The following is a 14,267-nucleotide window of genomic DNA, read 5'->3' on the forward strand; positions in this document are numbered from 1 at the left end:
ATGGCCCCGCCTATTCAAAATCCACTCCCTTCAAACCTTTTTTCAAACTCAGGGTATCTGACACATCACAGGAATTCCTCATTCCCCCACGGGTCAAGCCATTGTTGAGCTCAGACATCACACCTTGACAGCACTGCTAAATAAACAAAAAGGGGAAGACACCCAGGAAACACCACAGAACAGGCTGGGAAAGGCACTTTACATAATGAATCACCTAGCATTACCCTTTTCTAACAAAGAGGTACCGCCCATAGTAAAACATTACAAAAATATGAATTCTGCGCTGTCACAGGTGCCACAATCAGAGCAGGCCTTAGTGATGGTAAAAAAAAAATAAAAATAAATAAATAAAAATTAAATACAGGTCTTTGGGAGGGACCCCAGCCTCTAAGAACTTGGGGTCGAGGGTATGCTTGTGTCTCCACAGGTCACGGACCAAGATGGGTACCAGCAAGGGGGTGAGGCCATGGTTGGCCTCCTCCTCACAATCGCCACTGTCATCGGTTATTGCCAGCCCTGGGTCTCCATTCAACCATGCCGCAACATCGGGGTCACCCTCACCAACATGACAGGACAAGAAGTGATGAGCCTGTCCCTGGCTAGTGCTAACGACCCCTTTACGACACGTCTGGTGGGGATCCTGGCAGATAACAAAGACTGGACTGTCTACTTGCTGCGAGCGCCCCTAGAGCCACAGGAATTAGATATCCTGGGAAGTGTAACAGCCACATCATGTGTAAGGTTCAATTACATGGGCAAAAACCAAACCGTGAAACAAATTGTCAATGTCACACTCGCTCCTTATCGCAATGCATCTCTTTGGTGTAATTATACAAAACCATAATAGCATCATTCCCTGTGCCAGGAGCAGCTCTGCTCAGCTGTGGGATCGACTGTGGTCCTAGGTGCACCCCGAGCATTTTCCTCGGAGGGGTCTCCACTCTCAGCCGCTCACCACGGGAGTAGACAAGGACCTCCTGAAGCCGCGGACAAATTATTTGATTGTGCTGTGTGAGTGAGAAGCAGCATCGCGGCGAAGCACCATCCCTAGTGCTTAGTGACTTGTTGACTGATGTAGATTCTAGTAGGCACGCTATTTTATCATAATTCTGCATGTGACTTTCACCCTGTTGCTAGTTGTACTGTGCTTGTTTCAATGCTTACAAAGAATGCTTTTGCACTCAATGCAATCAGCTTGGCTGCTAGAAATAAAAAGAAGGGGAATTGTGGGAGATCAGTCAGAAAGTATGTGGAGTATATTAGATACAGAGATGAAGTGAAAAAAGGAAAAATGCAGAATGAGGCGAAAGTCACGTAGCTTGAAGATAAAGGAGGTACAACTGGGGGATAAGAAGAACAAAAACAACAGGTGCAGTCTGCCCTGTTGCTCATCAGTACATCCAAAGGAGATATGGCTGCCGCGCGATCGCCTTGTGAACAATAAATAATGGCTAATGAGCAATCTTTGCCAAGTCGAGTGATAAAAGCATGTAGATACGCTAAGTCCATATCACAGAATCACAGAATGACAGAATAGTCTAGGTTGGAAGAGACCTACAAGATCACCGAGTCCAACCTCTGACCCAACGCTACAAATCTTCCACTAAACCATATCCCTAAGCTCTACATCTAAACGTCTTTTGAAGACCTCCAGGGATGGTGATTCAACCACTTCCCTGGGCAGCCTATAAGTATATAACTATATAAGTAGATGGGTTAGACAATAAAGTTGCTTCAGCTATGCACCAGCCTGGAGTCGTGTCGTTTATTCCCTTCACTGAAGCATCATCCTCCCAGATATCTTAGAGCACTCATCACCACCAGGTTCCAGGCTGCTGGACTAGTGAGGAGGAGAGTTACTGTCCTTGCTTCTGCCAGACAGTGAAACTTGGGATTAGAAATTAGAGAGTGACTGATTAAGAATAAATATATAGACAACACTCATTGTTTAATATGTGCTACATTTGCAATGTACTGGGCCTATGCTGAGCCTAGGCCTCCTGATGAGCCCCTGGGGCTCCAAGAACCAGATCAGCCTAACCTTATTGTTCAGACTGTGAGCAAGGGCTCAAAGATAAGGAGGACTGTTTACAAAGGATGAGATAAACATGCAAGGCCTCAAGATAACAGGAGCCCCTCGGACCCCAAGAACCAGACCAAACCATCCTAATGGCTCAGATTGTGACCAAGGCCTCAGGGAGCATGCGCAAGGAGACGAGGTTAAAAGTTCAACTCTGAGGAAGACATCTTACTTCATCCCGACGACCACCTGATGACCACCCGGACGACCACCAGAGAATACTACACAAGCACAGAAGGACTGATAAGATAATTAGCATACGAAGCGGGGCTAGGCGGAGCTAGGAAATGAATATGTATAGGTGTGTTGCGAAACTTAATGCATATGTAATATTTTAGGGGATAAAAGAGAATGCAAGCGAGCGAGTTGTTGCGCACGACTTTGGTGGGACTACCCTCCGTGCTGCCCAGCTCTGAATAAACATACCTACTTTACAATCTTATTGTGGAGTCAGTTTCCGTCAGTCAACAGCAGCATAATCTGTACAGCCAGCTGTACATCTCATGCTTTACTCTCATAACAGGTACAGTAGTGTTAGGGTGACACTCAGGTACTAAACACTATATATTCTCATGATCCAGCACACACAAGTTAATGAAGTTTCTGAGTTTCTGATCTTCTAAACTAAAATCCCATTTACGGAAGCTTCCCCCCCCCACCCCCCCCAATTCTACCTGACTCCTATGCTCATTAGGAGAATGACAAAAACCTATTACTTCATATTGTTCCCTGAATCCCACCGAAGTCTGTAGACAGTGAAAGAAATCAACAAAACATGACATAGGTAAAATTGTGCTATCTTTTGATACTTCTCTTAAGTTATCTAAAGGAGAGAAATGCAACTGATAAAGTGTTCATAGCGGGTCACACAGCTGTGCATGTGAATAGCTGTGGCAATACTGTAGAAAAAAAAGGAAAACTAGCCCCGTAAATTCATTTAATGTTAAATGTGCATGTCTAATTAGTGAGGTGTATGGCAACCTCTAGTGGTATATGCCTGCTTAGAAAACAGCAAACATTCTTATATATGAAGCCATAAAGATATAGGAAAAACATTTGCCTTAGGTAATCAGTCCTTTTGTCAGTAATTTACTAGAATGACTCAGTGATGAGATGCCAAAATACTGCTGTTCAGAGAAAGATTTCTCCTTCATTGACAAGTGTGCCACACATACTAGAGCAAGCATACTAGCTGTAGAAAAGCTGAATGTCATAAAAACCGTCTCCAAATAGGATCAAGGAATTAATGCCAAGTAACTTGCGGTTTTAAGGGACAAACTGAATACCTGCAATAACACATCACTTAGATTTGTAGTTTTACTTTTTGGTAAATGTACTTGTAGAATAAAGCCGAACAAATGAAGCTGACACCAGAGAAGCCGTCCAATGCATCAAGCAAAGGAAAAACCTATCCTCACAGCAGGTATGTAGCACTCCACCTGGCTGTGTTTTGTTGCTTAGATACTGTACAGCTCCTCTGGTTGCCTAATAATTTGTGACAATAATGACTTCAACTCAGATTTTTTTTTCCATTTTATTTTTTTTAGTAAGTGTACTAAGATAATTTAAAAATACTACAAATGTCAGCACTTGACTAATATGATAGACTCACAGTACAGTGGAATAATATCCGTGACACATTGCTGATAAAATAGCTCTGTGTAATTAAAAACAAACCAGTGGTAACAGTGGACAGAAAGGGGAAAGATTTCAGTATACACAAAGTCGGGGCATTCTACCACAAAGGACATCCAACATTAAATGAATACTGTCCTGGATCTTATTAAAAACCATCTTTTTACATCTATTTTTACTTCCCACAGCTGCTTGTGATAAATTTATACAAATCTGTCAAATTTTATGCCTGCTGGAATGTGAAACAAATTACCCAACATTATGAAGTTGTATTTTACTGAGATCATAAGTATAATATATTGATTGTTTTCAGTTAATTCTTTCACAGAAAATAGTCTTAAGAATTTAAAACAATTGGCAATTTCTGCTCAGACTAGGATTAGGAAAAAGCTTGCATGGAAATTGAATTACTTCTCACATTAAGGAAGGAATCATTAGAGCACCTGGTGAGGCTTAAATTATGACTGTCTATTCATTTGTATTGCTAAGCAGATTTTAAATTAAGTGTTTCACAGCTATTTAATCTAAAAACCTATAGTCTAAAATGCTACTTATAAAGTACTGTCTTTTTTTTAGGCTTTTCCTTCACAGAAAAAAGCTTTTATTATTATTATTATTATTAAGGATAGCGTGGTTTATTTTCTCAGACATGCTTGTACTCTGATAGTAGAATCAGAATAAGAATCTAAATAAAAATATTCTACTTTGGGATCATGGAGCTAGTTGGGAACATTGGTGCTGACGAAATTTAATAACCGTGGCTAACAGACTTTGTAAGATAGGAAAAGAAAGGACAATGTATTAATCTCTTATGAAATGTATGTGTTCATAATTATTTATTCCTATTAATTTTCTTAATAACCACAACTATTTTATTATTTTAGAAATATATATCTTGACAACCCCCCTCTTGTTTTCCTGGTTCTGTTTCAAATTTAAAGTAATCTCCTTCATTACAGTTTCTACTATATAGTAATATGGAGCATCCGTCTACAACAAAACAGAAGCTTAAAAATAATAGTGTGGAATATCTTTAGACTATGTAAGAATTTATATTGTATATTATATATTATATATCTTATTGCCTTTTTGATTTGCTTCTTCAGTTGATGAGTATGACCATTTTTGCACTTATCCTTATTCCATTATTTCTAACCACAACAATACAGCTCCAACCCTGCCAGCACCCAGTGGCTGGTATAACCAGCAAACTGCTAAGACTACAATCCTACCAGACTTTACAATTGTCTCTCTACAATTCTTCAGATGCACTGAAGTCTCAAAACAAATGATCTTCCATCTGTTCCTGAGAACTACTGAAGTGTTAGCTTGAAGCAGTCTCACTGTTCTTAGACAAAATTCTCACTCTGCTCTCTGAATGACTAGACAACACAATTCCCCATGCATTTGAACTTTCATTGTTTATTATTTGTACATAGCACAGCTAAGACCCCAAGCTAAGTCTCTCTGCTAAATGCTGTACAGAAACCAATCAACAGTAGTTACTAACAGAGTTACTAACAGTTTACACTTTGGGGAGAACTAGGTTTTGAATATGCCAGCACTCTTTTGTTTGCTCTAAGGTCTCTTTTGCTATTTGGCATAACATTTCAAATGTAGCATTGTTAGTCCTTCATAAAATAAAATATCGGAGCACCTCTGATAGATAATTTGACAAATAATTTCCTTGTTATATAATTTTATTTTCCTATTTTCTGTCATTCACTGTTATTCTTCCTTTCTGCATGCATCAAGAAACAACAGAATGATACCTTCAATAAGAATAGCACAATTATTTCACAACTAAAATCAAGTAGCAACATTAAAGTCACATTTCAACTATGCATGTCTAGACAAATGACAAGGCACCCCAACTTCACAGATGTTGAAATGTTGCATACAAGGAGTGCAAGATAATTGGGTTACACAGCCTCCCTCGGGTCTTGAGCTGGCTCTCAAACACCATGGAGTCAATCTACTTCAAAGATATAGTTACAGATGGTGAAAACTTCACGTGAGGAGGTTGGAAGAAGCTGGTATAGGGAAGAGCCTCACAGCACATAACGGCTCTTTTTATGTTTCAGAGTTAAAATGCTGAGATGAGATGTGTAAAAGTTGTGACATTACTGCTTCTCTAGTGACAGCTGCCACTTTCTGGCAAGCTAGCAGACCACAGACGCATTTCATCACCTACTTAAAATAATCCAGGTGAGTTTACTTTGAACCACATGAGTTTAAATTTTGAACAGTACATGTCCATGAGGAGTACAGGTACTTAAGACAAGGTCTGAAATATGCAGCAGAAAAAAAGCTCAAACTCAAATTCTGAACACTCATTATCACAGGTTACAAGAAGATTGTGCGTGTCAAACAGGTAAAAGATAACAATGGAAAGCATTCATCCTGATTAGCAGTCAATACTTTTGCAACCAAGCATTTCCAAAAGAGAAGAGGCTAGGAGAGAATTAAATCCTAAATAGCAGTGGTTTAAGAATGAGATGTGTTTCTTGTTAACCGAGTCCTTTACAAAGTATACAGGCACGCAATTATCATGTACTTATTTTTGGCACACTGTCTGTACATTCTACAATTGACTGACTATTCATTACTACACAGGCTAATAAACTTTATCACAAAAAGTATCAGTGCAGGGTTTATTGCCTATATTTGCAGCACCCCATCACAAAATAATCATTACATCTGACTTAAGAAATAAATCTTTTGTCAAATGTGTAGGAAGAAGTAAAGTAAGTTGAAAATCCAGTCTGCATAGTACTTGACAGACAACAGTGCATTTTTATAACGTGATACGTGACTAAAAATGCACAACTTACACAAATCCTTGAAAATCTTTTAGTTTAAAAGCAGCTACTGTGCTATTTTGTTATGAGAATCAGAAGTAAAAAATTTCTGCAATAGAGAAACTAATTATTTTTGTACATTCAGGAAAGATCCAAAAATTTTTTATTCCTATATTATCTAGCTACTCAGATACCATTTCAGCTATTTAGTTCATCAGTATCTTTTAACGGCATATAAAATTCAAGTTTGTCTGCTCCTGAGTTTTACCAATGATGAGTTTAAAGAGAAATCCATTTCAGAAGTTTTATATTTACCTGATGATCCTCTGAGCAGCATACTGATGAAGAGAGCGGAACTGCACTGACATATTTGTTAAGGCGGCCAGACAATTTGTATGAAGATATTTGTCCTGTCAGAAAGGAAGAGGAAAAAAAAACACATCAAACTCTCCTTTTTTATATATACTGTCACTTATTGCAGGAAATCACTCAAAATATTAATATCTGTTGCTTTAAAGGACGGGGTCAAAAGCATATAGCAAAACTGCAAAGTGCATATACTTGATGATATTTTAAATATTTTTTGTTTAGATAATAAGGTTTATAAGAGTCATTTCACACAGATTTCAGTGTGTATGTGTATACGCATATCTATATGGGTATGTCTTCATATCTTAAGAAATATTAATTTACAAAAATATCATAAATGTAGCATATTGAAATAAATTCTCCACCTCTCCATTTATCTCTCTCCATTTTGTAGTCTTATCCTAAAGTTTTCTGCTTCATAACTCATCTCCCTACTAATCTTCTCAAAACATTCCATATATATGGAAACCATTCCATATATACATCTTACAACTATTACTACAAGACACTTCAGACTTCTGCTCCTCTTGTTACCATCCTTGAAACCATTTGACCAGAGAAGCATTTAAATGATGGCCCTATCAAATTCAAGGGTTTTCATAGAACCAAACTTCAGAGTACACAGTCAGATGGGACTCTTCAGTACCAACTGATCTTGGTCACAGACAAGTAAACATAGATTGGGCCATTGCTCAAAAAGGGAAAAAAAGAATAAATCCATGTAATGACTTATTATTAGTAATAGCAGGATTTTCAACTTTATATTCAGATTTGGAAAGAAATGCAGCAACGTTCAGACATTATTTTGAGTCATGAGGGTGACTAGCCTCTATACATTACAACAATTCCCTACAAGGGATTTATTTTCCATTCTCAGATCTAAAATATACATTTAAATTTGAGCATAACAGATTCCATATCCTAGGAACATATGTCAAGATCTTTCTCACTTATCCTAATTATTGTGATCACAAAAGTGAAATCCTTAAGTTTTCCAATTTAAAATATATTTAAAACATTTTTTTCTATTTCATCTAAAAACTTCTGTGCATTTAACTGTTGAAAATATTCAAGAGTAGGTAATACCATGCTTATACGTTCAAGATAAGGTTTAGAACCACATGCACGAAAAATGCACAAAACCAATTTGATATGAAGCTGAAGAAGTTTTGCTCTGTGACAGCTTAAAAAGGTCTAACAACTCAGCCACTGTCCTACTTCATAAAAACACTAACAACAAATAGACCTGGAATTCTAATTTCTCAGTAATTGGATAGAGGCAAAGAATCTATGAGGAATCATTTCATCTCATCAGCCAAAGGAACTTTTCTTTCTCATCTGAAGATGAGAATTCTGTACCTGAATTATGGACTTTAGCAAATGCTATTCAATGAATTGAATGATAATACAGAAATTGTGTTGCAAGTTCAGAACCACTTAATATTGTGCTTAGTTAATATGACTGTTCTTCCCCTTTGCTTCCCTCTTGTAGCTTCAGATGCCAACTGGTTGCAACAGAATGCAGAAAAATCCCACACCCTGTTTGAAACTGAAATCACACTGTTGAAGTCAGAAACCCACGCTGTGTACTTAAGCACTACACGTAACTCTTACCCTTGTCTGTGTCATGTTGTACTGGATGGTTCTTATCACAACTAGTATCAGGAGGCTACCAAGTGAGATCTCTGTTAAAACACGCTCAGCATACCAAGTGATATTTTTCAATATCTGAAAAGAAGAAAAAAAAGTTCTTCAGCACCTAGGTCTGAATAAGAACATAGAAAGCTGTCCACTCTCACATTCCTTAAGATAGGTAAATTAACTTCCAGCCTTAAATGTGACAAAACCTATTGCATTCTAAAGCAATAATTAAAAAAAAAAATCCCTGCAATATTATCACCTAGTCAATCTCATCAACTTTATCAGAAGTCATATACACTAAGTGCAGAAAGATAATGAAATTTTGCAATTCCATAATTTCCGTGCCTGGTGCCTCCACTCTCCTATATTATTTTTGATCTCACCCTTTACACTTCAGTCTTCAGTTCCACCCTAGCCACCTGCATAGTTTCCAATTCCTTCATGTTCTCCCTCATTATGTGAAATGTGTTTATTTGATTCGTGTCAGTATGGAACAATGCTAGGGCCGCATGATGAAATATAAACTCCTATTTAAGAAAAACAGAGTGATTAGTGTACATAGTTCTTGTATCATGCAAAGGAATGATCCAGGAATTTGTGTAAATAGAGGGTTTGAAGGGTGAACATTGAGACTCTAGTCTGGGAGATAAGAGGACCAAGGAGTTTTTTAGGAAACTGCAGACTTTTGCATGGGACTCTGCGCAAGCCTCTGATAACCAGCAAAGAGATCCACCAAATAAGGAGAAAGGGGGAGTTGAAGGACGACCGAAGGACAAAGCCTGGGAGGAAGACTACGAGCCTTCAGCACAAGAGACCCCCAGAAAGACCACCAGAGACTGCTACGCATGCGTCCGGAGAGGGTTTGGATTCCGGGAACTAATTATAATAACCCTGCCTTTTCTAGGAGTAGTGATGAATATGTATTAGTCTAGGAGCATAAAAATCAGCCACCTGATGTAACAGGTGTGTGTCCTGGTAGAGCAGAGACTCCCGGTACACCTAGCGCTGTTTACTTGCCTCTATTCGCTTAATAAATCACAAAAATATTATTTGGGACTAAATCATTTATCACAATTGGGGGCTCGTCCAGGATGGTCTTGGTTCCTGAATTCTGACTTGATCTAGGAGGGGCACCCCACGATTTGGTGGCTCCTGTTCGAGTCAGGTCAGGACTAACACCATTCTGAACCTGAATAAAGGCAAGCAAAGAATTTGATTTGTTTATGAGCTCCCTTGCCGGCTGCAGGATTGTATTTTACCCGTAATTCTGCGCGCGAAGATCCGAACGAAGACGACGGAGTCGTAAGTATTTAAGGCATATACCGTTCAGTTGGGTGGGATTCAGTTGCCTGTGTGTGTAAGAGCGTGACTGAGACGGAACCTAGTTCCAAAGAGAGTGTGGAGGTCTAACCGCGGTTCCAATCTCCCGCAAGGGACTTGGCCGGTGAAGGACCGAAGTGATTCCTATAGGATTTGTGGGTGGGTGATAGGTCCTAAACCCTCTGCAAGACACCCTTACTGGGTAACCAAGGGCTGTAGGAATTGCCACAGTAAAATTCCTATATGGGTCAGACAAAACTGAAGACCCGGGACCCGAGAAAAGGGAGCAAATTAAAAATGGTTCAGTACTATATGATAAAATGGCCAAATCAGGATATCCAATAATTAATAAGGACCTAGACCCTGTGGAATCAGGACCTTTGAGTCCATCACGGTCAGCTCAGGCTTGTGAGCTGTATGCTCTATGTCAGGCCCTGGAACTATTAAAGGGGAAAAGTGGGGCTATATTTACAGCATGTTGAACTGAATGAACTCCCCATGCCTGAATCACCACCGGAAAGCAGTGTTGTACAACAAAAACTGGAAGTTTCTCCAAAGATGTTGCCATTAAATTCATAATACTAATTAATAAAATATAATTAATTAAAAAGTACTCATCTACTGCCATGAAATACTGTTACTATTAAACTTTATGTTCTGGTTTGGAGACAAAAAGGAATATAGTTAAGGCATGAGCATGTGATTTTCTGTTTCCTTAAGGTGGTGAGCTTTAATTCTATTCATGCTAAGTCTCAGTGAGACATGCCAGCATCCTTGTGGACCCACTCATTTTAATGTAAAATCGTGGGTCAGATGATTCAAAGCCTTAATGTAAATATACTCAAGTAGGGGAAAGGTGAATTGGTATCATTTGTTTTAAAAAGTCATATGGTGGATTTGTTTGTTTGTTTTTTTTTAGGTTTGTACTAATATAAAAGTCACATGAGCACGCCTGTTGAACAGTAAAAGTTATTTTTATGTAAGTGCATTTACTCTATTTTTGAACAAACAGAAGTATCAAATACTTGTTTAAATATTAAGTTGGTGTTTTGAGCCTGCAAATTTAATATTGGCTCTAAAACTCTGCTTTCCTAAGTACCATTTATTATACCACTATATTTCTGATGTTTGCATAATCATAGAAGGACCTCAAAACTTGAATACACAGACTGAAAGCTGATAGCCTTGAATATGTCAGTGTGCTATAGAGTGGCCTTTGAGGACTGTCATGATAACCCTATTACATTACATTACAAAGCTAATGTTTTAGTCCTAAATTTTCAGGACCCCTTAGTACAGAAGAAAGCTTTATACAATTACTGATGTGAATTTCTCTAAAAATGTATATTTTTGTGTCCAGTTGTATTATTTAAGTGTTCCTTTGTATCAATTTATGTATGCTTCTGTTGTGGTTTAACCTGGCCGGCAGCTAAACATCACACAGCCGTTCGCTCATCCTCCCCCCTCTCTGGGATAGGGGAGAGAAAAGAGAAAAACTGAAGCCTGTGGGTTGAGATAGAGACAGTTCATTGGGACAGAAAATAATAATAATGATGTGTACGGAGCGGGTGATGCACGATGCAGTTGCTTGCTACCCGCTGACCGATGCCTAGCCTGTCCCCAGGTGGCCGGCCCCCCCACCCCGGCTAGCCACCCCTATGCATTGTTTAGCATGACGTCAGATGGTATGGAATACCCCTTTGGCCAGTTTGGGTCTGCTGTCCTGGGTCTGTCCCCTCCCAGCTCTTGCTGCACCCAGCTCCTGCTGCACCCCCAGCCTGCCCGCTGGCAGGACAGAGCGAGGAGCTGAAAAGTCCTTGGCTTAGTGTAAGCACTGCTCTGCAGCAATTAAAACATCAGTGTGTTATCAACATTAGTCTCATTCTAAATCCAAAACATAGCACTCTACCAGCTACTGGGAGGAAAATTAATTCTATCCTAACTAAACCAGGACAGCTTCTAAAACAAAGAAGGGAGAGTAAGGGTGTGAACCCTAGGAAAAGATAGATAAAGTATGCTATGTTCTTAAATTTTTTAAATCGATGGACAGAAGAAGGTCCTTGCATCTGTCCGTGCAGGAGAAAAAGTGACAGACAGATCTAGGAGACAGATCTGGGAGAAACTCAGTTAAAGGAAGAGCACAAAGCATGGTAAAATAAATAAAATAAATAAATAAAAATAAAAAATTACAGCACCAATTACTGGGAAAGTCCCTACACTCTAATAACTTGGGGGCCGAGGTTGTGCTTGTGTTTTAACAGAAGCCGGCCCTAGATGGGTGTCAGCACCATGAGTCTGTCCGGCTGTCTCATCACCTGCCTTAACATGATCACAGCACCCTCCTCTGCGGTTTGGACTCCAGCTCAAACAAAAAACAACGTCTGGAAGGGTCCTGCTGGCATATGCAGGACCCACAGACAAGGACTCCAGGAGTTGGAGGGGCAGCCAGAGCCCCCCCTGGCTGGGCAGCACTCAGTACCTGCCTCTCCCAGGGATGTGGTTACAAAGTTTGTTAAAGATAGACTTAGTATGCCTGGTAGTTTTTCTCTGTGTTTTAGTTTGTGTTGTGCTTTCTTAACTTGTGTTAATTGCACTTTTTTATGTTAAAGAAGGGGGAGATGTGGGAGTGTGGCCATGGGGGTCGACAATCCCCATGGCTGGTGATAACATCAGGAATGTAAAGAGTTTGGAGGAGGGAACAAAGAGGGGTGATTCAGGAAATGCCTTGCTGTTTTGGGTTGCTTGTTCTCCAGAACGGTGGTAAAAATGTTATTAGAACACTTAGTACCTAGATATGGGATAATCCAGTCCATTGATTCTGATCAGGGCACACACTTTACTTCTAAAATAATAAAATTATTATGTCAGTAATTAGGCTTTCAGTGGGAATACCACACTCCCTGGCACCCACAAAGCTCGGGGAAAGTAGAAAGAATGAATCAAACAATGAAACAACAATTGGCTAAGTTAATGATCGAGACACAAATGCCCTGGACGAAATGCTTACCATTGGCACTTTTAAACATTAGAACTAAACCACACAGTGAGACTGGATTATCACCATGTGAAATGTTATATGGCATGCCTTATTCACAAGGGATGCCCCTAGGGAGCAATGTAGTTGAGGATCGTAGTATCCAGAAATATATAATTACCATTGGTAGAAGATTAAAAGAGCTAAGAGAAACTGGGATGATGGCTCAGACACCACCTTTAGGATTTGCAATTCACCAGTTAAAACCGGGAGATAGGGTTCTAATAAAGACATGGAAAGAAGAAAGCTTATCTCCCCTCTGGGAAGGACCTTTTCTTGTTTTATTAAAAAAGAAAACAGCTGATATTTATTAACTGTTATCTATTAGCTGTTAACTATTAATAAGGAAACAGCTGTGAGAACTGCTGAAAAAGGATGGACATGTGTCATGAGTAAAAGGTCCAGTGGAAGAGTGGAAAGTAACATTGGAACGAGGAGAAACTAAACTATCAGACAGACTTGAAGAAGCCTTCATCAAAGAGCATAAGCTAAGTTGCTGTGGGAATTTTATTGTAATTACTCCAAATTTATTGTAATTACTCCTGTAAAATTAGTAAACAGAGAACCTCTTGAATAGATACCTATTAAGGGAAGAGATTTATCAATAACAGGGATCAGTTAAGCGTTATCCCCTGAAGGTACCGAGAAGGTACATCTGCAGTGTACACCCCTTTAAGATTAGGGAAGAGGGCAAGACCGGATAGGGAACTGGTGCTGCGGCTAGGAAGGTCTGCCAAGGGCTGCAACCCCTTCGGGCTGTGACCGCCCATCACTATGGCCCTTACCGGACCTCTTCTAGTCCTACTTGGGGTGAGTTTCTTGGCCCAAGCTACGGCCAACAACTGCAGTCAACTACTAGAAAAGGATGCTTGAGCTCCCAGACATTGGTGTATCATACTGTCTATGACTGTAAAGGCCAGAAAAGAGGAAGCTGCATTTTTAACCTAACTCAGTATGTTCTATGCAGAGAAATTAATTGGAACAAGTGAAATTGTAACCACCCTGAATACCTCAGTGTCAATAACCTTTGATGCCTGTGATAGTATAGATGAAGACCCATCTACTGATTGCGGAAGCCTGAGTTGGAAGAGATATAGTAACCAGCCCAAGTACATTTGTCCTAGAAAGGGTGGAACAGTGGCTTCTACGTGTTACACTGATTGGATAAGAGATGATCCGTGGGAGAGGAGTTATCATTACTGTGGACCCTCAAATTGGGGTTGTGTTTGTTGGAGTACGGATCCTGGGGCTATAGGACCCCAATAGATATGCTTAATAGAATAATTAGGTTGCAAGCTGTAGTAGAAATAGTTGTGAATAAAACCAGAGATGCACTCGGATTAATTGCAAAACAAAATACCAAGATGAGAACTGTTTTGTATCAAAA

At 39.5% G+C, this 14,267-nt stretch overlaps 1 long non-coding RNA gene across 1 annotated transcript; it reads right to left on the bottom strand.

Annotated features, from left to right (window-relative positions):
- Positions 1 to 6,339: 6,339 nt before the first annotated feature.
- On the bottom strand, positions 6,340 to 8,799 carry LOC118157795. The gene is made up of 2 exons (XR_004746728.1): positions 8,500 to 8,799; positions 6,340 to 6,926 (listed from the first exon to the last, which is right to left on the bottom strand). It is a non-coding gene; the product is annotated as an uncharacterized LOC118157795 (long non-coding RNA).
- Positions 8,800 to 14,267: the final 5,468 nt, after the last annotated feature.

This window comes from Oxyura jamaicensis (genome assembly GCF_011077185.1).
Source record: "Oxyura jamaicensis isolate SHBP4307 breed ruddy duck chromosome 11 unlocalized genomic scaffold, BPBGC_Ojam_1.0 oxy11_random_OJ72260, whole genome shotgun sequence".
Lineage (NCBI taxonomy): Eukaryota > Metazoa > Chordata > Aves > Anseriformes > Anatidae > Oxyura > Oxyura jamaicensis.